The 18,689-nt window shown below is 30.6% G+C and overlaps 1 pseudogene; it reads right to left on the bottom strand.

Moving 5' to 3' along the window:
* Positions 1–11,380: 11,380 nt before the first annotated feature.
* Positions 11,381–17,537, bottom strand: LOC114263710 (strigolactone esterase D14 pseudogene; annotated as a pseudogene).
* Positions 17,538–18,689: the final 1,152 nt, after the last annotated feature.

Raw genomic sequence — 18,689 nt, 5'->3', positions numbered from 1 at the left:
AAGGGGTAAAAGTTTAAGAGAGAAAATATGAGATTTGGCACTGTTTAGGGATTGTTTTAGGGGAAATTCAAGAAAGAAAGAAAGAAAGAAGAAGAAAAAGATAATTATAGGAATCACTCCTAGAGACTTTAGGCATCACACCTACGGTTTAATCAAATCACACAATCCATAAGAAAGCTTTACAGTGTTTAAAATTCTCTAAAATATAAAATCTATGAAATAAGAAGTATTACATGACTTTATATAGAATTAGCAGACTTCTTAAACCAACTAGAACCAAAAAAGGAAACTACTATCTTTGACTTCGAAAAACCCATCTAAGACAAAATTAGAAAGGAAAATGATATACAAGCCCATTTTCTAGACCCAATGATGTGTAAATGAGATGATTGGTTGATAATTAGAGAAGACATGAGAGAGAGAGAGAGTTACTTTAGATATTCTAATAGACTGTCACATAGGTTTAAAAAGTGGGTCAAATTTTTAGGCCTAAGTAGCGTCACCCAATAAGATACATAAACAAAAACCAATTAAACAACTTGAACCACAAGACGAACCCACAGGCAACCCGGAGAACCCATGTCCAGAAAATTCTGAAATTACCAAAATACCCCCAAACTAGAAAATTAACCAACAAAGACTTAATGTAAAAATAACCATAGGACAAGACCCATAAGGCTAAAACATAACTATCCAAGGTCCCAAGTGAGTTGCTCATCATCCAATGCATGCCAAATCAAAGCTCAGGCTTTATAGGCATCTCTTCCGCATCTCTTGTACACCTTAAGAGGCTGCTGCCACTTGCCTCTATCAACACGTTAATAAAAATCCTTTTAATATAATTAAGAATTATGATTTTAATAGGATTTTATTTATTAGCTAGTTTCCTATTCCTTTTTGTTTCCTAACTAGATAGTGCTTGTGGCTCGAGTGTATTGATTTTATTAGACTTGATCTTTGATGTTGAAGAATAACATTGAGGCTTGGAGAATTGCTATTGTTTATTTTCTTTTTCTCCATTGCTTGTTCCGATTTCCTCTACCATCCAACATCACTTTTAAGTGTACAACAAAGGTCCTGAAAGTAATTATCTACAATTGAACAAGATATTCCATATATCCTTCTTGTCACCTGCTGAGAAGGCGCGAGGTGAGCTGCTCTCAACCAGAACACATTTCACTTTAGGATCCACTTCCCACTGATCAAGAAAGCTTTTAGTCTGCTGTCTACTAGTAGCAACAAATGCTAAATCCAATCAAATAAAATCTCTACTAAAATTCTAAGCTCATCTTTAGTTTCATGCCAAATTTACATTTATTTTCATACAAATTCCACCAAAAGTCTCTGTCAATATATTAAGGCAAGTTTGGAAATGCAAATCAAACAGCCCTCAATTCCAATAGTAACTTCCAAAATTTAATCAATCAAAGGTTAGTAAAAGAAATTCTGAATTTCAATTTATTTTGGGAGCAAACATTATTGAGTACCACCAATCATACTGGGATCAATAAAACTACAATTCTAACCCAGATTCCCATTAAAATTATCACATCTTCTGATAAAAATCAAACTATTGAATTTAAGAGTTCACACATGCATGAATGAACTAAACTTGGAAAATTAAATGAAGCAAGTCTTGTAAAAACCAAGGTTGAACTTAAAAATTCATTTTCTGATTACTAATTACAACCATTCATCAAACTTATAGCTACAACCATCAACAAATAGATAATAAAAACTGTACTTCCAATCAAAATACAATCCAATGAACTAAATCTAAATTGAACTATTTAGATGAAGTGTTGATGAGCAGATAAAACATAGGCAGAGATATACCTATGTTCATGGCGTTGAGGGCTTTGGGGCGATCGAGAGTAATGACAGCGACGCCGTTTGGGAGGACACTTCCCTTGACGAACTTGTCGCTGGAGGCCATGATCACCAAGGTTCGATGAGAGAGAAGTTGCAGAAATGGAGTTGTTTAGAGAGAGAGAGAGTGAGTGAGTGAGAGAGAGCTGGTGAGGATGTTTGGGTCAGGAGCTGAGAAGCACAAATCAGACTTCGCATTGCTTGTAGGTCGGATTTCACTACAAAAAAAGTCACTTTTAGCGACTAAAATATTGGTCGTCAATTGTTTGTTTTTTGGTCGCCAATGACATTCTGCGACCAAAAATTTTGGTTGCTATGTTTGTCGCCAAAACCCTGTCGAGAAAGGTCTTGGAGGGTTTTGCCGACCAAAAAACCTTCGGTCGCCAAGAAGCAAGTCTTTAGCGACCAAAATTTTGGTCACCAATAGTCAATAATATTTCTTTAAAATTATACATTTACCGACCAATGTTTTAGTCGCCAATAGTTAAGGAATCGCTGACCAACACCTTTAGTCGCCAAAAGCAACCAATCGGCGACCAACACCTTTAGTCACCAAAAGCTTCAAACGTGAAAAAAAAAAATTCGTTGTAGAACAATTTGATCCGTTCTTGTAGAGACTTGAACCACCAACCTCCCACACCATAAATCTTATGCACCACACTTTTCCCACTAAGCCTCTATAACACCACTTGATTATATATGTGACATATATTATTTATATGGTTACATACATCCATATTGATATAAAAGTATATGTATAAACATAATTATTTTATTGAACATAATTTATGTAAAATAAACTATTTAGTAGAAAAATAAAAAAAGACCACTTTTGGCTACTAATTATTTTTTAGTCACTAAAAAACTTTACTTTTGCCGACCAAAGTCGGATTTGGTCGCCAAAGATACACTTTCAGCTACCAAAATTTTGGTAGCCAAAAAATTTAATTCCCGCCTTAGGATTTTTGTTCTCCCGCGCTAAAAATGACCACTTTTGGCGACTAAACTTATTTTCTTGTCGCCAATTGTAGACTTTTGGCTACTAAAATTTTTTTAGTCACCAAAAATCTTTACTTTTGGCTACTAAATTTTTTTTAGTCGGTAAAACCCATATAATCAGTGACTAAACTTGTTTTTAGTCGCCAATTGTAGACCTTTGACTACTAAATTTTTTTAGTCACCAAAAAGCTTTACTTTGGGCTACTAAAAATTTTTTAGTCACTAAAACCCATATAATCAGCATCCAAACTTAGTTTTAGTTGCCAATTGTGGCCTTTTGGCTACTAAAATTGTTTAGTCGCCAAAAAGCTTTACTTTTGGCTACTAATGCTGTTTTGGTTGCTGAAAGCTATACTTTCAGAGACCAAATTTTTTTTAGCCGGGAAATTTAGTCGCCGAATGTGCTTTTTCCTGTAGTGTTTGTTTCGAATGTATCAAAACGATCTTATTTTACTCCTAAAACGACAACTTTTTGAGACATTCAAGTCATTCGAGTTTAAAAATTCAGGCTACCAATTTGTTTGGATTAAGTTGTGCAGTGCTGGGTTAACACAACGGTATAGCCTAGTGGTTGAGGCTTAGAGACTTGGAGTTTCTTCATTTACGCTGTAAATTTGGAATGGAAAAAATAAAAAATGTGTAAAATTATTTGAAGGGTAAGTTATAAATATATCTTAAAGTTTGTTTAAAATATACACAGTCTTTGTGGTTTAAAAAATTATAAATACTTCATTTATTAGAATTTTTTATTTAACAAAATTAACTAAAATAATTAAATTCGTAATTGCTCTCTTATACAATAATATCTAAATTATTAATTAAAACATATTTTTAATATCATTAAAAACTGCTAATTGACTTGATGATTTAGTAATAAAATGGGCATTCATATATTAATCAAACATCAGAGGGTTTATTTGTAATTTACCCTTGTTTGAAATATAGGAATATTTTATTTATGTTTTATCTTTTTTTTTTTAAAATTTCTTCTCAAATTTCTCAACTAAATACAATGATAAGATTACAGGTTCAACTCTTTTTATCAACAAAATTTTTAGAGCTACGGATTAAATTGTAAACAATAAAAATTCGTTTCGGAATACTTATTCAAATTGTGACTTAGCTTGTAAAAGTCATGCACACAAACTGGCCCAGGCCAGGATACTGTATATATATAGGGGTATTTTGAGAAGATGGTTAAAAGTTATTTTTTAATTTTTTTAAATTTTTTTATGAGAGAGAAAAGTGGGTTAAAAATTGGGAAGTGACTTTTAACCCACTTCCCAAAATAGGCCATGATGGTGCAATGGGTTTTTGAGCTTAATTGGAACATTTTGTTTTGTTTTATAACTCACAAAAGTAATAAATAAAAAAATAAAAATAAAAGGGAAGTTTGAGCTTTATTTTATTTTTGTGTGTTTTTTTATAAATATTTTTAATGATTTTATTATTCAAATTTTAATAAATTTACTTTTACTTTTTGCATGTATTTAATTTAGATGTACTTAAAAAATAATTTTTTTTAATTTTTGAAAAACTTACATGTAGATCTTAATAGGTGGACTTATTGTCCAATAGGTTCCATAATAATTAATGACACTTTTCATCAAAGAATAATAAAAAATAAAAAAAGTCATTAATTATTAATTTTCAGTGACAGTTTAAAAATTGTCACAAAAAATGTCAGTAATTATAAGTTCTAACGGCAGTTTAAAAAAATCGTCGCAAAAAAAGTCTAATTTTTAATTTTCAACAATAGTTTGAAAAATTCGTCACTAATTGTAAGTTTCAGATAAAATTTATAAAAATTGTGACAAAAAAAATTACTAATTGTCAATTTTTAGTGGCATGCAAAAAATTGTCACAAAAAATTACTTTTAGCAACGATTTTACTAGGGCTTATTTTCAATAAGACTTGATGGGAGTTAAGTACAACTATTAAGACTTATGGATAATTTACCCTAAATTGTTTTGTAATGAAACCTGGGAAAAAGATATATATATATATATATATATTAGGAAAGGCAATTGTTTTTGTAAATAACACTTTTTTTTTCCCCTTATATTTTTATTGGACTTCTTAGCCTAGTGGATTGTCTTGTTTATTTGGGGTTACCAACTGATATTTCTACAAGTAAAAATTCAGAATACAATCCCAAGAAAAAAATTGCAAAAAAAAAAGTTTCTACTCTTTGGATATAAATCTAATTTTAAGAGAAATGAAACTAATCTAAAGATTGGCCATTAGTGAAAAACATGAGGTATTTAGAAGTTGTTAGCAAATTCAGCACTCGAGTTCGAGTTGTGGGATTATTTTTCACCATTGGCCTCTTTTTTTGTTTTTTGGATCAGGGTTGGGGAGGAAATAGGAGACAAGCTTGACCCCGGTCTCATAAATTTAGCTATTTTCAAAGAATTTAATGTTTTCATAAAGAAAAATATTTGAGAGCTCTAATTTGAAAGCTCTAATGCAACTTTAATGATGTGGAGAGTGTCCATGTGAAGGTGGAGCCCACACTCCTCTTTCTATATCTCTCTACTCTCCCTCTCTTCCACCTCATTAGAGTTCTATTTAGAACTCTACTATTAGAGCTATATATCATTACTGTTTCATAGAACCGTTGGCCTTTGCTCAAGAACCTAACCTAAGTGGGCATGTTCAGGCCAATACATTTCAACCACTAAACTTAGAGTAATTTGGGGCTTTGCAAACTATTACTAAATAGGGGTGTTCATAGTTCGGATTTGGACGGTTTGCAGATCGATTTGGATCCGCCCGCATCTATGCGGTTTGGGGAAAAGTCAACCCGTAACCGCCCGCAATGCGATTTGCGGTTTGTGCAGATAGGGCTCGTGGATATGCGGGCAATTTGCGGATTGAACTTTTTTCTTCAAAATTTTATTTTTGAGCCTTTTTTTTCCCCCTCCATTTTGTAAATATTTATTTTGGGCCCTTTTCCCCCCATTTTTTAAAATGCTCTAACATTAATAATTAGTTATTTAAAACTTATAAAATTTAAAATACAACAAAATCAATTCATAACATAAACAAATCATTTAAAATACTAAATCAAATCATAAACTAACACAAGCACATATTTCAAAATCCTAAACTAGATTATCAAACCCATTCACTATCTACTACACAACAATACAATTAAAGTAAAATCATTCAAAATCCTAGGTGTTTTGTTTTAGGCAAAAATATTTAAGTAGGATATAGGAATGAAATCATCGGTTAGATAAAAAAAAAAAAAAGTACAGGCAGTTTCTTGTGGGTGCGGGTTAAACCCCGCAACCCGCCCACAACCCACAGACATGTCATATTCCAAACCGCATCCGCCCACATTATGTCTGCGAAACTGCCCATTCATATGCGGATTGGACGGGTTGGATGAGTTGGATAAACCATTGCCCACCCCTATTACCAATAGTTGGGTCTAAGCTGTAGCAAAATAATATATTGAAACTAATAAAATATCTTAAAACACTCTAAATAATGGCGTTCGGGGGATAAATCCAATTTTCTTAACCAAATGTCCAAGCGATAATTTAGTATGTCCGGGTGCCTCTATTTACACACCACATTTGGTCTCAAGGCATATCATTACTCAGTTCACACCTTTAATAATTTTAAAAAAACATAATTTTTCTCAACACACACCATAACATTCCATTTTTGCCCTTAGTCCCACACCACTTAGTACACACCTCAAATTCAAAAAAAAAAAACAAAAAAAAATCCTAACTGTTAGACACTTACCACCGATGGTAGCAGCCATCACCGGCAACCACCATCAATGCCAACTATGGCCACCGTCATCAACCCTTCCTTCCGTCTTCACAACTGTCGCTGCCCACTTCCCAGTCTCATAAGTCGCCTCCATTCCCAGAGACCCATACCTAGCAGATCGCCACTACTGCCTTCAACCCCTTCATCCTCCCTCACGTTTGCTGCTACCTGCTTCTCAGCCTTATCGTTGCCTCTTTTTGTAGATCACGTTCACCGCAGTCAACCCCTCTTCTCACTTGCGCTTCGCCGTTATCCCCTTCCTAGCCTAGTTGCACCTCCCTTCCGTCACCAACCCCGCAACCCACCACATTGCAGATCGCGAGAATACAGATTGATCAATCGAAAGAGAGAGAGAAAGAAAGAGAAAGAAAGAGAGAGAGTTTGTGGTGATAAGGATTCATCGAAGCTGCAAAGAGGCGACGAGGAAGCGACGGTGAAATGGTAACGGTTACAACAATGATGGCTAGGGTTAGGGTTTGGATGTTTTGTATTGACATTCTTTTGTGGTCATTTTGGTCATTTTAGGTAAGTTCATTATTGTAATAAAAATAACCAATTAACGGTGTGCCTTGAGACAAAATGTGGTATGTAAATAGAGGCACCCAGTATGTCCATAAGGACAAGACACTACAAAATGACTAAAATACCCTTATATATAAAACATACAAACAATTATCTGTTCAAAATTAGTTTCTCAAAACCCTATCTCTCTCTCTTCCTCATCCTCTTCTTCTCTCTCTATCTTAGGGTTTTCTCTCTCTCTCTCTCTCTCTCTCTCTCTTCTATCTCTCACTCTGATGAACGCCAATGCCATGGTTCCCATCTCTAGCCCCATAGTGGTTCCATCACTTCAGATCCATGAACGGTGTCACAGTGGTCAAGAGGTCACTATGAGATTTGAGTTTGTCATCGTTGCCGCCGCCAGAAGCACATCATTTTCTCGGTCTCTCTTTCTCATCCTCTCTCTTTCTCTCTCTCTCTCTCTCTTTTAATCTTCTCGATCGCACATATATAATTCTTAACTTTTCTCTCTAAGAAGACACGACAGTGAAAAGGTATTCGACGGTAGTATGGCCAGGGATGTCACGCTGACGAAGTTGACCAATAAGGCTGCCAAGAAGCACATCAAGAATCAAAGCGCCGGTACCGAGAGACCTATCTCTGATGCCATGGCTTCCATCTCCAGCACATCAAGAATCAAAGTATTGGTATCGAGATCTTAATTCTAGTTGCCATTAGATCTTCCACCACCATCTCTCTCATTTCATCTCTGACCACTAAAATCGAAAAATCTCTTGCAAATTTGAACACACACACACACACACACACACACACATATATATATATATATATATATTTTTGAGATCTAAAATTTGATCCATATCTGCTCTCTTCTCTTCCTTATCCAACCATCACCGCAACACAAACCATCTCTTTTTTGCATCTTAGATTAGAGTTCTATAGTGTGTTTGGTTTGGGTTTTTTGAATCAAGTTTTTTAAAAATTGAGTTTTTTTATTTTTTGTGTTTTTTTTTTGTTTTTAATGAATATTTTTAAAATTTTAAGTATTTTTTTTTTACTTTTTAGATGCATCTTACTTAGATGTGTCTAAAAAGTAAAAATATTTGTAAAAAAATATTTTAAAAAATTAAGAAATACACAAAATATGAAAAATGTACTGAATTTTCATTTTTTTTTAATTATATTTTTGGTATTTAGTGAAATTTTAAAGATTTTTTTTCATAAAAATTATACTTTTTAAGTGTATTTATGTTAGGTGTGCTTAAAAATAAAAAAAAATTGTGTAAAATATTAAAAAAAATCAATAAAAATAAAAAAATACGAAAAATAAGAAAGTAGAATTTTTTTAAAAGTGTTTTTAGGAAATTCAAACCAAGCAAAGTGATTTTTTTTTTTTTAAACAAATGAATCCTCTCTCCTGCTCTTTTTATTTTGTTTATTTATTTATTTTTGTTGTTATTGATTGATTATTGTTGTTGTTGTTGTTGTTATTGATGATAATGAATGTTGTTGATGAGATCTGTAATTGCATTAGATAGATTTGGCTCAATAGATAGGGAGAGAGAAAAAGGATTCCAACAACTTCACTAAGAAGAAGCTCTTATTACGATGGCAATAAATGTTGCCATTTGACGGTGTGTACCATTTTGCAGCTCCTATATAGGGGTTTTTTTTTTTTTTTTGGCTATCGAGGAATGTCCTTGAGACAGTCACTTTAGACCATCCTTGACTAAAACATGCATTTAAGCTTGAACCTGAGGATGTCTAAATTGATGATCAAGAGGTCGAAGGATGTGGTGAAGTAGTCGAAGAAATACTTGGAAGAAGCACATACAAATCTGTTTATTTATTTATTTTTATGATGATGATGATGATGATGATGATGATGAATAGATAGGATTTGGTGATTATGTTGCTGTTGATGAACAAATATGATTTGTTGTTTTTGATGATGATGATAAAGAAGCAGATTGTAACAGAGAGAGAGAGAGAGAGAGAGAGAGAGAAGAGATTTGAACATATGTTTGATTTTATTTTATTTTTTTGATGATGGTGAAAAAGAAGCACATTGCAATAGATAGGGAGAGAGGGGAGAGATCTGAACATATAGAAATATATATATATATATATATATGAACAAATAAGGTTTAGTGGACTCAATGAGGAGGATGATGGTGTTGGTGATCTGTTGTTTGAATAGATAAAAAACGAACAGGTAGAAAATTTCAATAAGTAGAAAATTTGAACAGATAAAAAAAATTAAACAGATAGAAATTTCAACAAATAAAAAATTTGAACAGATAAAAAAAATTAACAGATAAAAAATTTAAACAGATAGGAATTTGAAAAGATAAAAAAAAAAATTCAACAGATAGTCAACGAAAAGTCAAATAGATAAAAAAAAAAAAAGTCAAGAGATAAAATTGAAAACAAAATGTTCTTCTAGACTTCTTACCAAACTATTTCATAAAGTGTGGACCTCTCGTCAACAAAAAAAAATATCCACTTAATGTCTTATACCCTCCTTAAATTAGATTTATCACCAATTAAGGCTCTTAACAATTAGGGGGATTCTATTTACACTCAAAAAATCATTAAGCACTCCAAATTTTTAAGTACACCCTATTTAATTATTTGAAATTTTATTTTACTCTCATTACGCACTATTATTTTTCCCAAATTACCCTCTAGGTAAACCCAAATAATAAATAATAAATAATAAACAAACTAAAAAAATTAAATTATTTCAAATCTTTTCAATACAGAATATAATTCTAAAAAAAAAAAAACCAAACTTTTACATAAGTATTATAAAACTTTTCAATATAAAAAAAACACTTTTACATTATAAATTATCCACAAAAATGTTCGTGAAAAAATAAAAATCACACTTATAAGTACATAAGCATCAGATACTAACAAGAAAGAGTAGTTATCAAATAATGTACTATTTAAATGACAAAATAAGAACAACTCCAATAATATGTTATTGTTAATTTAATTAGTGGGCCTTTTAATTTTTGTCCAAAAAACGATATAGAAAATAATTGATGGTGCTCTACAAAAATTGTGAAACCCAATATTTACCTCCTTTTTGATGGGTTGCTTCAAAAAACTATTTTAATTATTACTTTCATCAATTATTTAATTTTATTCAAACTTTCTTTTAGGGTTTAGAGTTTCAAAATAATAAAAAACGATGATATTGATGATGATGATGATGAGTTTTGGTAGGGTGGATTGGAGTTTTGGAGGGAGGATAAAGAAGAAGAAGAAGTAGAAGAAGAAATAATTCTGATATCTTTGGAAAGAAGATACATAGATTTGAGTAGGAATAACTGATTAGGGTGTACCATGAGAAGAAAACAAATTATTTTGGAATTTAATATGTATTATCTTTATTAATAAATTCATATTAAGATATATTAACAATTAAAATTTATGAATTTAAATTGAACCTACTAAAATATATTTTGGATTCAAATAGAATTCCTGGACAATTAGTAATTGCTGTGAACAGGCAAAGGCTCGGTACACCAGGCTTGGCTACAAAATATATGTTGGCTCATTATAGAGTACAACATAAGGCTACAAAATGTACGTTATTTATCCGAAAATATATATATATATATTTTAAAGAAGTGTTCAGAAATTGAAATTAATGGATCAATTTCATCCGTGCTTCACACAATACCATAATACCAAGTTTAAATCTATATTACACATTAATTTTTTTGCTCTTTTTTGAATAATTTTTTCAAGTTACATATCTGAATTGTGTTTGAATTTTAAATCTAGTGAGAAAGAAAAGAAAAAAGAGAAATTAAAAAAAAGAGAGTTAATTTTGAAAGACCCCCCCCCCTCCTTCTTTTTCTTTTGTTGTAATTTGGGGCCTTTTCACTAGGCATAGAGTAAAGGGAACAGGAATTTAGATACTGAAAAATACCAAAAAAAGTAATATGTGATATAAATTTATTTGAATTAGTGTGGACTCTATTATACAAGAGTTAAATTTGAATCACATAACTTTTCTTAATATTTTTTTCTCTGCATCAGTTATTAATCTCTAATATTACTGATACACATACCTAAAAAAAACAAAAAGAAAAAAACAAACAAACAAACACCCAGCTATCTAAGCAGGGGGAATAGGAGATGAACTTGTATAATCCAATCCAATGAACATTAAGCATCCAATTATTCATCCCAAAACTAGTAATTTCAATCCACAAAGTTCCATATTTACAATCCAAAATAGCTTTGTTACATCTAAATATTAACTATGGAAAAGTTGTTTAATTGCAGTTTGGGATACATATTCAAATTACGGAAACAGTCTTTTTACACACACAGAGATATATATAATTGTGTTTATCCAACCCTCTTCAAACCTGTAGTGACGAGAGTATCTTTACATCTACATATTAACTAGAAGACTACAACTCAAACCTATAACAACCACAAAACCATCCCACACAACACCCATTTCCCATCACCATCCCAATAGGTCAGGAATAATGAATACAAAGACTTTAACCAAATTGGCTTTTATTTAGGAGAAAGCTAAAAACACCCTCTTCTCTACTTAACCGAAATCAAAGCTCAAACCAAGAACTCCACCCAACACCTCCAGGAGTTGAAGATGTGCAGTTAGCTGAGGAAAATGGCCATTTGTGTCGATGATCTCCACCGCTGATTTGGCCTTGATCTTCTTTTGCATGAAGTATCCGACGGAGGTGGGGACGGCAAGATCATTGGTGCTCTGGATGATGGTGCATGGGATCATAACCTTTTCAAGCATGTCTCTTTTGTCACTGTGGAAGATGAGTTTGTCTGTGGAGAGTGCAGCTTCAGGGCTCATTCTTTGCAATGAGTTTTTGAACTTATCAACAGTGGTAGGTTCATTTGGATCAACAACACGAGAAGCAAAGCTTGAAGCCCATTGGTGGAAGTTGGATTCAATGCTTGACAAGAGTTGCTCAACATCTGAGCTTTCAAATCCCCCTTCATAATCTTCCAAATTTATGTACCTATATGTGAAAAAAAATAAAAAAAATTACAAATATACCATTTTTTATCGTCTATGTGCAATTACCATAGGCCCACCCTGTAAAATTAATTTATTGCCGACAAATCTATGGTATCAGATGACCTTATTATCAGATTTTGTTTACAACGCAACGATACTAACACACTTGTTTTTGAATTTATGTACATATAGCACATGAATGTTATTAATATTTAACAAATATAAAAGTGTATCACAAAAAGATAATAAACAAAATCTTATTAAAAGAAATAATTATGACACATCAACATTTTGTGATAAACAAATGTCTAAATTTGCCCAACTACTCACACTTGCCAATATTTTTCAAGTTCAGTATGTACAAGAATTAACATAAAAAATTTAGTAACACTACAAATGAAGAAAACTTGGTACATAAAGTTGTAATTATTACCTGCTATAAATTTTGATCCAGTCAAGTCAATTTTTTGAGATATTAATCGGTTAAATCCTCAAAGCAAGGCAATTTAGAACAAAAAAGAACTTTACACGGGAAAAGACTCGGCTAAATTGACAATACAATACAAGACGATTGACTTGCAGTACATCAAATTAGCAATGTCTTGGGAAAAAATTAACCGTTCATGGGATTTGAAGTCAAACTAACAAATTTTTAATCAAAAAAAATCATGAATTGTGGGATAAATATTAAGGGCTAGTTTGGAAATTAGGTTTTTTATTAATTTTTTGACTTTGTATAAAGAAATGTGGAAAAAATAAAAAGAATAATTTGATAATTTATAATGCTTTTTAAAAAAATTTAACTGAAAACTCTATTTTTCCAAACAGGGCCTAAGTCTAATAGTGGTATAATTTTACGTGGTATTATTAAATAATAAAAAATTACAAATGGGGTGAGGTGTTTTTTTATTTTTTTATTTTTTTTATCTAGAAAAGAAAATTTGTTGATGTAAAACATAAGTACAATGAATACAATCAGAAAAAATCAGTTAATGGACACCATTTGTTTTTCATTAATCCTAATCATATAATTCCTTCATCCCAAAATGAAATTTATTACTGGTTGGTGATATAATTCCATGGTTTCACTTTTATGCCTAATATTTACTTTACGTGTTACAGTTACTTTAGATTATTATTATTATTATTAATTTCTTATCCCCAGTACAAGATAATAAGACCCACATTAATAAATATAGGATCTATTATTTTGTGTTTAACCATAATAAAAAAATATTCTAATAAAAAATCTGTTTATGAACATTTTACTAAATGAAATTGAGAACTTCTTCCAAAGGTTGGGGTTTTTAAGGGTAACTTCATCATGTTGGAGATTTAAGTCCTAAGGGCAACCCCAACACTAAAAGGTATTTTGTCTAGTAAAAATACATAAAAAAATGTACTTTTTATTTTCTGAATTACTTTGCCAAATATATATTCCAACAACATTCTCTCCTCCCTAAATTAATTTCCCTAGCCTCAAAGAATCTGTAAATATAATTAGTTAAAATAAGACGAGACAAAATACCTAATGTGTTGTAATGAAATTATGTCAAATGTCTAAAGTATTTCAAATGTCAGATGTTTCTAAATGAAATTGTGATGCATTTGGGTGATAAAATTACAATGGTGTAAGACAAAGGAACCGGTACTGATATGCCATCCCATCTTTTTTCATCTTTCAAATGCACGATTTAGACCATATAATAAATGAAGTACAGCTTATCACGTGTTGTAAACTCGGTCCACAGGCATGTACCTAAATAAATACATACTTTTAGTGATCGGAATCATAATATTTGATTTGCTGAAAAGAGAATCAAATAAAATAATTGTTTTATTAAATATTTATTCTCATATTTGATTATGTAAAAAAAATAGAATTATTATCCATCAATCTAACAATGAGACTAAAAACAAATCACCATTACATTTTGTCTAAAATCATTTTAGTGAACCGAACACTAGATTATATTATTATTCAGAAAACAAATAACAAAGATTTTGAAATACAATCAGGGGATATTCTCAGCAAAAATAAATAAACAACAAAAAAGAAAGAGAAGGACATGGGGAAATATGGTCCAAAAAGCCAACATATAACACCACAAGTAAACATGCAATTGTCCAATTTTGAACACACATACATTAAAAAAAAACACACACACACACCCACACACACATATATATAGGGTAAATTATCAGTAAGTCTTAATCGTTTGACTTAATTTCCATCAAGTTCTATTGAAAATAATTCATAGTAAAATTGTCGTTAAAAATAAATTTTTGTGACGATTTTTACATATATCGTTAAAAATTGACAATTAGTGATTTTTTTTTTGTCACAGTTTTTATAAATTGTCGTTAAAACTTACAATTAGTAATGTTTTTCTGTGACGAATTTTTCAAACTGTAACTGAAAGTTAAAAATTAGTGACTTTTTTAAATGATTTTTTTAAATTGTCGTTAAAACTTATAATTAGTGACCGTTTTTGTGAAAAATTTTTCAAACTATCGCTGAAAATTAACAATTAGTGATGTTTCTTTTAATAGTATTTACTGAAAAATATCATTAATTTTCACAAGACCTATTGAATAATAAGTCTACCTATTAGAACCTATACGTAAGTCCCCCAAATATATATATTGTTTATATATATATACATATTGTAGTGTGTGTTCGTTTGGATGGATTGGGTAAGGAGGGATTATAATTCATCGAACTGTTAGTCCTGAGATATATTATCCCTGGACTATTTGATTGGACTAGATTTGTATCCTATGCTTGTTTAGTCATGGAATTAGATGCCTGGATTGGACTATTCTATTGAATCTTATTTTTGTTTAGTCATGAAATTAGATGTTGGAATTGGACTGTTCTATTGAATCCGATGTATATCCTATTTTTTTTATTTTTTTTACTAAAACTTTTAAAAAATTAAATAAATAGAATATCAATAAAAATTATATAAATTTATTTTAATTTTTAGTTGAGATTTTTTAATTTTATTTTAATTTGAACTTTTAATTTTATTTTTAATTAAATAAAATGAACTTTTCAAGGGAGATTATAATCCATTGCACTGTTAATTTATTAATTTTTAGTTGAGATTTTTAAATTTCATTTTACTTTACTAAGTATAATTAAAAATAATAATAATAAATTGAGGACAAAAAATGAGGGTCAAAAATGTCATTTTAACCTTTTAATCCAAAGGAGGAGTTATCCCACCATTTTTATCCCAAGTCCCATGGGACACAATGATCCCACAAGTAAGATATTGATATTCCAATTGAAATATTAATCCAACTTATATTTTTTAAACCAAAAATCAAGCTACCATATGTAATAGACATGGAGTCGTATCCCACGCTCTAATCCCCAAACAAATACTCCCAAGAGTACTTGAGATTTGGCCTCAATTAATCTCGGATACATGCAGTTCACAATTGTGATACGTAGCCCAAAATTTTCGAAGCTCGAATTTACTCCGAATTCAAAACGACGTCGTTTTGAAACGGTAGTTTCGTTTTACGAAGGGGTTTTTAATAAAAATTATTTTACCGGTAAGAGAATTTTAATATATCTTACCGGTAAGAGAATTCAAAACGACGTCATTTTGGGTTTCGAGCCAATTCGAGCCAACTACTTTCGAGCTACCAAACATTTTTCGTTCTATATATATGGAACAATTACTTGACACTGACGTTGAGATGGATCCAAAAAAACCAATCCTTTTATGATATTTATGTCTTATTTTGGAACAAGTTTTTTTTAGTAATTTTTTAGTTTTTTAGTTAAAATATGATATAAAAAAATTAATATATTTGATATGATTTTTTGATTTTTTACAAAAAAAAAATGTACAAAATGTAAAAAAAAAAATAAAATCTTTAACTTTTTAATATAAATTATTGATTTTTTAATTTTTTTAATAATTTTTTAATTTTTAAACTAAAAAATAATATTGCCCAACGAAATTTTAAACTCATAATTTACTTTTTATTATCACAGCTCAGTTTCTCACTCAAATATACCCTTTCAGTTTATATAGATAGACAACATCTCCAAACAAATAAAAATAAAATAAAATACCTAACATCATATAAATTAATTATGAAATCGGACACAATCATCTGATTATGTGATTGATTTCCGTAAAAAGTATAAGAACTGAACAAGAAAATGATGGGATTATGAAAACAAAGAACTTTTCCTATCAAATATATGCATATGCACATGTGTCGTATGTGTGTATATATACCTGGGTGAAAAGCTGCTACAAGTATGAGCCTCTTTTGAAGAGCTCTGGCCTCTTAATGGAAGCAATACATCCAATCATACCAGACATGGAGTGGCCAACAAAAACTGAAGATTTCAAGTTCATCTCCTCCAAGAGAGAGATCAAGTCATCGGCAAAAGCATCAAAAGTAAAGTATTTGACAAGATCAAAGAGGTTTGGACAGGGCCCGCCTGAGTTTTCGAGGGCCTAAGGCGAAATAATTTTTCGGAACCTTTTTAGATATTTAAAAAAAAAAATCATTATGTTTGGTTTACAGTTTTTAAAAATAATTGTTTCAGTTTGCAATTCGTATTTTTTTATATCTTTTTGTATTTGGTAATTTTTTTTTTTTTTTTAAAAAAAAATTTATAGTTTTTAAGCGTTTCTAAATTAGATGTATCTACAAAATAAATAAATAAAAATTGTGTGAAATGTTTTTTCAAAAAATACTAAAAAACACATAATTGGGCCATAAAGAGAAAAAAAAAAAAAAAAAAAAATAGGCCATACAAAATTAGGTTAACAACTAATACATATACATATTTTTTTGTTTTTTTAATTGGACAAACAACTAATACTTATAAATATTTTTAAATTGGGCCTTTTATCAATTAGGCAAAATAGATTTTTTGAAGGCCCTTTAAAATGGCCTAAATTAATTAAACAGAATTGGGTCATTTTAAGTTTTTAATATAGTGCAACAGTAATAAATTTAGGGCCTTTTTTTGGACCTAATTTTTGGGGCCCTAGGCACAGGCCTTACCAGCCTTAGCCCAGGGCCGGCCCTGGGTTTGGATCATTCACAGCCCCAGAGAAGCTCCAGTCGAAGACCACAACTCGGTATTGCCGGGCTAAGTATGGGACAATTTTGTCCCACATAAACTCGTCTCCTCCGTATCAATGTGCCAGAACCACGGTCTCATCACCTGAGCCGATGGTTCTAGCATTCATGGATTTTGAGAGACCAGTTTCAACCATCACCATGTTTGGACTGTTGTGGAAGAAGATGTGGTGAAGGAAACAAAGATAGAGATAGAGAGAGAGAGAGGGTATGTTTGGTATGGATTTTTTTTTGTTTGTTTGTTTGGCCTCTGTTATATAGTAGGCACCAAGGGTAAGTATAATTGTGTTTTGTTTAATATAGGCACCAAGGGACTAGATTCTCTCTATAAAATTGTGTTTTGTCCTAAGCAATCTTATCTGTCATTCGCGAAGAATACTACAAAAATTATTAACAAAAGTATATTTAAGGACCACAACCATTTTATGTTTTAGGAGCATGCAAATCCCAGGTCAGCTAAGGATTGGGCCAAGTTTATACCATATAGTAAGGGGTGTTTGTTTGGAAGGATTGTAAGGGAAATGGACTCTATATCCAATTCATTATGGAGTCTATTGTTTGATTAAGAATTTGTAAACTGGATTAGGATTCTCATTGATTTATGAATCTCATATATGTTGAATTATTGTATTCTAAGGGAGGTGGGATAGAAATGATGAGATTGAAATCCTATGGGGTTAAGTTATAAAATGACATATTTACCATTTAAGTATTTGATTCATTATGTATTGTATATTTAGTAAAATAAAATAAAACATAAAAATCTCAATTAAAAAATAAAACAAAATAAATTTATTAGTGATGCTTGGGTGGTGATGTGGTGGCGGTAGAGAAATGATAGGAGTGTTTATGGTAATAATGATAATGGTAATGAAAATAGTGATAGTAGTAGTGGTGATGGTGGTAAGTTTATAATAATGTATCAATACTTGTGTTTAATATTTATAAATTTAGTCAGAATTACATAAATTTCATATCACTTAAATTTTTCTTTATTTTAGTCCTACATTTTAAGAGGTATTTAAATTTTTTATGTCATATCAATTATAATTATCAAATAGGTTTAATTGATTTTCATTTAATATATTCAATTTTATGTGTTAAATTATGTTATCAAACACCACCACAATACTAATAATTTATATTTATTTATGTACTTGCATAATATGCACGGTTTTACATAATAAACTAAAAATTATTTTAAAAATAAAAGGTATTGTCAAATAAATTAGATATTTTTATGACAACTACTTAAATTTTTTTTTGGTTGTCTTATTATTAATGGTGCAACCTAAATATTAAATAATAAAAGCATGTGTTATAACATAATTGGTAAATATAAAAAGCAAAGTA

This window comes from Camellia sinensis, chromosome 13, assembly GCF_055761805.1.
Source record: "Camellia sinensis isolate YWXY chromosome 13, ASM5576180v1, whole genome shotgun sequence".
In the NCBI taxonomy this organism is placed as follows: Eukaryota; Viridiplantae; Streptophyta; class Magnoliopsida; order Ericales; family Theaceae; genus Camellia; species Camellia sinensis.
The sequence above is the reverse complement of the archived record's forward strand: the minus strand, read 5'-3'. Positions and strand labels throughout refer to the sequence as shown.